This window comes from Mandrillus leucophaeus, unplaced genomic scaffold (assembly GCF_000951045.1).
Source record: "Mandrillus leucophaeus isolate KB7577 unplaced genomic scaffold, Mleu.le_1.0 Scaffold22, whole genome shotgun sequence".
Lineage (NCBI taxonomy): Eukaryota > Metazoa > Chordata > Mammalia > Primates > Cercopithecidae > Mandrillus > Mandrillus leucophaeus.
Genome location: NW_012102254.1, coordinates 4,792,915 through 4,800,817, shown reverse-complemented (window position 1 = coordinate 4,800,817; position 7,903 = coordinate 4,792,915). Strand labels below are relative to the sequence as shown.

Below are 7,903 nucleotides of genomic sequence, written 5' to 3'. Positions count from 1 at the left end.
CTTCTTGTCATTCAGCCCTTAAGTGTCACTTGTAGTGGGCCTTTCCCAGACCATCCAGTATGAGGGCCCTCTCCCAGGCCACTCCTTCCATCACCTCTCTCTGTTCTGATTCTCTGCATGGCATTTGCCGCTATTTAATGTGCCCTGTCTTGCTGACTGCTACATCCGACCTCTGAGAACAGTGACAGCAAATAGTAGGAGCTTGACAAATACATGTTGAATGAAGGATTCCAATGAGATCTTTCAATGAGATAATGCGTGTGAGGGCAGAAGGGATGATTTTTATCATTAATAGATGAGACAAATAAAAATAAAAAATCCTCTGACTGGTCTCATGACTCAGGTGCTGTAAGCACAAAACCTCAGGAGTTGAGGATGACACGTATTTCCCTTATAAACAGCTTGCATTCTGCAACAGCTTGGCGGCCACACCACTGAACTCTTGACCTCCCCTCTGAGCTACAGTGGAGAACATCTAACGACCTGCTAGACACCTTCACTTGAACACCTCAGCCATATCACATCCAGTGCTGCATCCATCACTATCTGCCAAAACCAACATCTTCTCCCACGCGCTTGCTCAATTAAACATACCCGAGTCTTCCCAGAGCCTCCGACTGGTTTTGCTCTCTCCCTCCTGCAACATCTCATCATTTGGCAGCTCCTGCGGGGCACTTGGCCATGTTTGTGCTGTCCCTCTCATTCCTGCTGCTGCTGCTGCAGGGTGCGGGACCCCCTCCTCTCTCTCTCACTCTCTGAGAATTACCTCCTAGCTGGCACCGCGACCTTCAGGGGCTATTCATGGTAATAGCATTTAGCAAAAATGACTCCTTTCTCCTCATTCCTGTCCTTTAAGGGTTTTGATTGCTAACTGCGACACACGAGGAATGTAAAGCATCTACAGGTATTCCAGAAAACCAGTATAGCTAAAGCCTGCCCTGGCTTGAGTGCTACTGGGAAAGGAAGAGCTCACCTCCAGCACCCTTCACGCCCATGCAGAGGGGAGTGAGTCTGCCACAGGCCAGCCGCCCTGGCTTGCATCATAATGTGAGTTATCTAAGGCTAGAGCTGAGGTAGAAATATTAGCTGCTGAATAGTAGGTTCGTCTGGACCTGTACAATCCACTAGGGGGGCCATTGGCCATGTTGGCTGTTTACATTTCCATTTAAGCTAATTGCAATTAAATAAAAATTTTAAAAAGATCAGTTTCTCAGTCACACGAACCACAGTGTCGTGTTCAGTAGCTATATGTGGCCACACACTGGACAGATAGCTATACAATATTTCCATCATTGCGGAAAGTGCTATTAGATGGCTCTATTCTAGATCCCCAGGACTTATATCAGGTTAATTTTTGCATTAATTTAGTCAGAAGATGTTTAATATTCTCCTAGAATGTGCTGCTGGGCTTCAACTGTGGCCAGTATCCACATAGTCCCTTTCCTCATGGATTAGTGGAGAAAAAAGGGTCCTTACAGATTTTATTCCTTGGAAATTTGAACCTAGGACTCTTATTACCTGTACTGATCACACTGTCACCACCAACTACTAACTGCCTCCAGACACTTTGGCTTTCCAAGTCAAGAGAAGACGTTAATCAATGAAAAGTAGAAAGATAGCATTGTCCTCTTCCAAAGACCCCAATATGCTTTTGAAATATGACTTTCCCAGTATGTATGGGAGGCTAAGGAAGGAGGAGAACAAGATTACAAATCCATAGTAGTTTTCAACTTGGGGAACCTAAAAAGTAGAGGACTGAAGTAAAATTAATTTTTCCTGTGCCAGAGACTGTGCTAGACACTTGGTATATTGGAATGAACAAGAGATAACCGACTTGATCATATATTGGAATGAGCAGACTCAGCACTCCTGTTGGCCCCTGCAACAAAGTCAGCTTGGGTCTTTTCTCTGTTACAGGTATCAGGGTTGTGCATTGCAGTTTCTAGTCCACAGTTATTCCTGAAATGCTCTTCAGTTGCCAGGTATAGCACTTGGTCCAGAACTCAAAGGGGATGGTTTTATTATTATTGTTGTTGTTGTTATTGTTATTATTAAACATTTAAAAAATATTTCTTTTCATAGAATGCATTTTCCAATTACAGATTCCTATAGTGGGAAAATAACAATTTATTACTTATAGTTTTATATTTGTGGACAGATCGTTTTAGAACAAGTAAAACACATTTGAGAATGAAGTCTCAGTTTAGAATTTGTAATATTTTGATACTTCTACAAGGGGGACCTTGCCCTTAAATGGAACTTTGCTATACTCAGAAGCATTCCAGGCTTTTCTTCCTAGGATTTCAAAATTCATAATGTGAGATATCAGCATTTCCTAATTTTCAAGTTCCCTAGTATATGTGACCATCAGTAGCTGGTGTCTGCTGAATGGAGAGGGAAGTTTTTGGAAATTAAACACTGTCTCATTTTCTGCAAAGTTTTTATTCATGAATTAACAATATTTCTCTTTGTCCATTATTCCCAAGGCAAGTACAGAAGAAATTTGATCATGTAGCAATAATAATAAAGCTGGATTCTCTTTAAGAGATTGATAAATTCAAAGGCAAAAGCTCATATATCATGTTGAGTTATATGTGAGTCTTGTAAGAAGCTGGGAGGCAGCCCCATTAACTCACCAGAATACAGACCTCAGTCTCACAATTTCTTGGACATAATTCCTCTCAAACCTTTTCCTCAAAGATTACATTCTGAAAATAGTCTTGTGATTAAGAGAAGAAGGCTGTCCACCAATGGATTTATCTGTTATTTCTTCCTTATTGTGAGTTGAATGGCATGACAAAGTGAAAACAAAGAGGCATGCATTAATTCTTCAAAGTATAAGTCAAAAAGGTCAGCGCTTCCACAGTGTGGCAGCGTCTTTGCAGATGCCCACATCATGATAGTTGAAAGAGCAAAGCCCAGTAAAGGCTAAGGCTGAAAGCCAAAAGGCCTGCCTTGGCAGCTTGCTGCAATGCATCCGCATGAACACAGCCAGGAACAACTTGTCCAAGGCCCCTAGACCATGAAGAGTGAGGGGTGTAGCCACGGATTAGGCCATCACAGAGCAGGGTTTCAGATAAGCAGCTGGAAGCATGCCCAGGAGCAAAACACTGACAATCCGCTCACTAGTCCAGTGGAAAGACGCAGCCTTGGAACCAGAAAGGTGGCTCAGTGACAAATGAATGTGCTGCACTCCACGCCATTCTGGGGTAGGTTGAGTCCTGAAGAAATCCTGAGATCTGAGCAGGTCTGACCACTGGGGCTCGCAGGAACAGAGCGCAGCCTCCTTGGGCACCACAGAGGGCACTCAGCCTCTAGAGAACCCCCATCTCTTCCCTCAGGGTGTACTTATACTGCCCTGTCTTCCAGAACTCACCTTTGGCAGGGTGAGAATGCAAGAGAGAAACAGCCCTTAGAGAAGGGGACCAGCAACCTTTTATAGTGTCACCCAGCTCTGAATTCTAGTTGCAAAGAAAGAAACACAGCAAAGAAAACAAGAGGATAGGGCTTTTTCTCCAAGGAATGAACCTAAACTAGGTTGCAGCAAAGGGAGTCACATTTGCACAGGCCCCTTTGAGAAAACGGAAGTTCTCTCCATGACTTCCTTGCGTCTTCCCTTCTCCCCAGCCTCATGATCCTCTCTGCATCCCAGGAGAGGGCATGTGAGTGCTCTAGAGCAGCTGCTCTTCCAGACCTTGACGGAAGAGCCTACCTAAGCTTCCCCACCTCACCTGGACCACGGGGACCCGTGTGGAGGAGGGAATCTTCCCACCCTGGTGCATTTACCCCTGCTTCTCCTCTTCCCTGACCGCCTGTCTCACCTCCTTCCTCCTCTGAGCCTCACTCCAACGGTCTAGGGGTAAGCAGTGTCTACTTTGTATGCTCTTACCTGATGAAGAAACAGCCTGAGTCAATAGAAGGGAGAAGCACAGCCTCTTCTTCACCCAAGACACTTGCAATAGTGCGTGTCTCACCTTGTGGCAAGCTTTCCAAGCATGCAATCAAACACGGGGCAGAAACAAATTCAGTCAAGAAAGTCAAGTAAGGGAACATTTTCTTCCCTCTAGCACCAGTTCCTTTTGTGTCTTTATTTGTCAAGTGAGAGGGAGGAGTGAGAGGCCAGAGTATCTGGCCGGTTCTCAGTTATGTATAGTTTCAGGCACCATTTATGTGCAATGAGCGCTGGTCGAAGGAAGGGAATTTCACGGCTCACTCGCACCGCTGTTCCTTCAAGGCTGATGAATCAGACATCTCTTTCGTTCTTACTGTGCATGCCCTTTACCTTTCATATGGCCTATTTGTTGGCCTTTTTCCATTTAGACAATAAACCCAAGCGCACCTCCTGCATCCCTTTGCTCTATGGGAACTGAGGGTGATGAGGGGAACATGTGCCTGGGAGTACCACGCCATGAGAGAGCAGCATTGAGTCCTCGGGACAATAAATACACTGAGAGGTGGAAATTAACATCCACAAGAGTGTAGTCGTGTTTTTCCCCCAGAACAAATATATAACAGGGATCTTTGTCATAACAGTGACAGGAAATCATTAACCACATGAGGATTGAAGTCCCCACTGTAGCAGTGGATGGGAAGACTTCACCTGTGAGCTTCATTCAAAATGCAATATTTTGTATATTGAGCTTTTTTCAAAGTTTCACCAAAACACCTGTAATTAATACAATTTATTGTATTATCTGTGTAAATGTATCTGATATGTAAAACCTTACTAGATTTGCCCCAATTTGAAGGTGTCTGTGGCTTTCCAGCACTCCATGTGTTCCTAGCCACATCTCACAGGCAGACTTTCTAAAGTAGTGCCATTCAATAGCACTGTCGGCGACGATGGACAGGTTCTGTATCTGCATTGTCCATTGGGATAGCCGCTAGCTGCATGTGGCTATTGAGCACTTGAAATATACCCGGCATGACTGAGAAACTAGTTAACACTTAAAACATTTTTCTTTTTTGATACAAGGTCTCACTTTGTCACCCAGGCTGGAGTGTAGTGGTGCAATCTTGGCTCACTACAACCTCTGCCTCCTGATCCTTCCACCTCAGCTTCCCTGAGTATCTGGGACTACAAACACAGGCCACCATGCCTGCCTAATGGTTTGTGTTTTTTGTAGAGATGAGGTTTTGCCATGTTGCCTGGGCTGTTTTTGAACTCCTAGGCTCTGCTTAGTGATCTGCCCCCCTCGGCCTCTCAGAGTGCTGGGACTACAGAGGTGAGCCACTGAACTGGCCCTAGTTAACAATTTAATTAATTTAAATTTAAATAGGCATATCTGCCTAGTAGCTACTGTGTTGGATAGCACAGCCCTCTGGGGTTCTGGTACATCTGTCAAGGCCAGAAAAGGTATGTTGTGATGGATAGTGCTACATCTGCCACAGGGTGGTAATCTGATACAGGCCTGCTCGGGTGACAACACCCAAAGAAATCTCATCAATGTGCACCTCTGGCAAGCCTGACAAGGTTGACTTCTCTCGATGGGACCCTCTGATTTCCCCATTCCCTGTAAGTAACTGTGCTTTCTAGGGAGAGAATTTGCTCTTAGATCATCAGTCTGTATGTGTGTCTTCAGAAGAGACAGTTTCCCCTTATCCCAGTGGTTTTCAGCTTTTTGTTTCTGATTGCAAATGATTGACTCTGCTGATTGCTGAAAGCTACACAGGTGACTCCCCACCCTCTCGGGCTACCCCACCAGTGACAACACAGGCAAGGGTGACCTGGCTTCCTTTCTGGGTGTTGTTACCGGGTAGCTGCCTGCTCAGAACCCACAAAGCCTGCCCCTCATCCCAGGCAGAGAGCAACACAGCTCTTTCCCCAGACACAGAGAGCTGGTGGGGCCTGCTGTCCCCGGGAGAGTTGCACCACCCTCCACAGTGAGTATTGCTCTTCTTCTTGCTGCCCCCAACCCAGTGTCATCTTGGTCCTCAGTTGTGTGATGCTATGATGGCTTCTAAAACCTGGGCTTGCATTAATTTGTTCAGAGGTCATGGGCACTAGGCACTTTGCTAGAAACTTCCAGCAAGGCAAATGGGAACTGGTGATGCCCAACCCAGGTTTCTTGTAGGGCGAGTAATAAAACTCCCTTCCCACTCACATACATGAAGCTTAGGCTTAAGGCAGTCTGTGATTTATACCTTAAAGAAAGGAGAAGCAGGTGCTGGGTGACAAGATGGTGGCCAGGGGCTGGGTAAAGGACGCACCCATGAGGTCCCTGAGTCTGAGACATTGCCCCATGGAAAGGATTCTTTGTAGCAGTGAAAAATTGGAAACAAGGAAACTATGCACCAGGAGGCGAATGGTTAAATGAATTGTGATGTATCTAGACAATGGAATACACAGCAGCTATCCAATCCTATGATATGGCTCTATGTTGAATTGGTATGGAAGGTGATCCATGAAAGATGGGCAATTAAGAAGCAAAGACAGAAGATTATATGTGTAGTCTGATTTCCTTTCTATTAAGTGCTTGTGTGTCCGTGTGTGTGTGTGCGTGTGAGGCTGTGTTACAGAGAAAAAGTCAGACAGGAAGTATCTCAGATACTTAACAATGGCTAAACTAGGAAAGGGTGCTTGAGGAGTTTTTATTTTCTATATTATGTATGTTGGCATTTTGGGGATTTTTTGTGCATTGTAAAAATACTCCTTTATGATCAGAGTAAAGTAAAAAGTTATTGTAAATGACTCATCAGTGGATGCTGGTTTGCCTTTTCAAACACACCCAACCTCTTTAGATTCTGAATTAGCTGTTACTCCATAGACGGCTGGCAAGTCCATCCAGAGAGTGGTCACTGTATGCTGAACTGTGCAGCAGCCAGTCTGTGGGATCCCATCTCCTTACTCCCTTTCCTGAATGAGCCAAAGCTACTTCGCTATTTCAGCATCTGGAATTCCAGAGTCCTTTTCTTCCAATATCTGCTTGTCTGTTCTGAAGCCCCCTGGTGTACACCTCACAGGCTGGCACTGGGAGACCCTGGGCCCTGTGCAGCCCCTGCTGGGCGGTTGGCAGGCATCTGATCCAGGCTTGGTGAGTGGATTGATCTGATAGATGGCTCAGAGACCCCGCCCCGTGTAGGGAACAAAAAGCAAAGCTATGAAAAAATGCAAGAGTTGATTCAAGCTCCGTGTAGCAAATTGTACAAAGATCAAAGTAAGGACCTGCATTCCTGACTCATGTTAGTATCCGATTTGATGTTAGTGCTGTGAGCATCAGAGGCTGTAAAGTGTGGGGAGACGCTCTGTGCACAACAACCCCATGCTGATTTTCACGTTGGCTACTTAAGAATGTTAGAGAAAGACTAATAAAGAAGAAAAGAGAGAAGAATCAAATAGACGCAATAAAAAACGATAAAGGGGATATCACCATCGACCCCACAGAAATACAAACTACCATCAGAGAATACTGTAAACACCTCTATGCAAATAAACTAGAAAACCTAGAAGAAGTGGATAATTCCCTGGACACTTACACTATCCCAAGACTAAATCAGGATGAAGTTGAATCCCTGAATAGACCAATAGTAGGCTCTGAAATTGAGGCAATAATTAATAGCCTACCAACCAAAAAAAGCCCAGGACCAGACAGATTCACAGCCGAATTCTACCGGAGGTACAAGGAAGAGCTGGTACCATTCCTTCTGAAACTATTCCAATCAATAGAAAAAGAGGGAATCCTCCCTAACTCATGTTACAAGGCCAACATCATCCTGATACCAAAGTCTGACAGAGATACAACCAAAAAAAAGAGAATTTTAGACCAATATCCTTGATGAACATCAGTGCAAAAATCCTCAATAAAATACTGGCAAACCGAATCCAGCAGCACATCAAAAAGCTTATCCACCATGATCAAGTGGGCTTCATCCCTGGGATGCAAGGCTGGTTTAACATACGCAG

At 44.8% G+C, this 7,903-nt stretch overlaps 2 protein-coding genes and 1 pseudogene across 4 annotated transcripts in view; 1 reads left to right on the top strand and 2 right to left on the bottom strand.

The window, feature by feature from the left end:
• LZTFL1 (leucine zipper transcription factor-like 1) overlaps positions 1–7,903 on the bottom strand; it is a 101,780-nt gene that overhangs the window by 60,936 nt on the left and 32,941 nt on the right. The gene's annotated exons all lie outside the window — the stretch shown is intronic.
• Positions 2,852–3,329, bottom strand: LOC105540469 (annotated as a pseudogene).
• Positions 5,640–7,903, top strand: part of CCR9 (chemokine (C-C motif) receptor 9) — a 22,380-nt gene continuing 20,116 nt past the window's right edge. For 2 of the 3 annotated variants that reach the window (XM_011981088.1, XM_011981087.1), the window contains exon 1: positions 5,731–5,883. The gene's annotated coding sequence lies outside the window, so the exon portion shown is untranslated. Of the gene's footprint in view, positions 5,884–7,903 lie in introns of all 3 variants that reach the window. The other variant, XM_011981086.1, reaches the window with a different exon arrangement.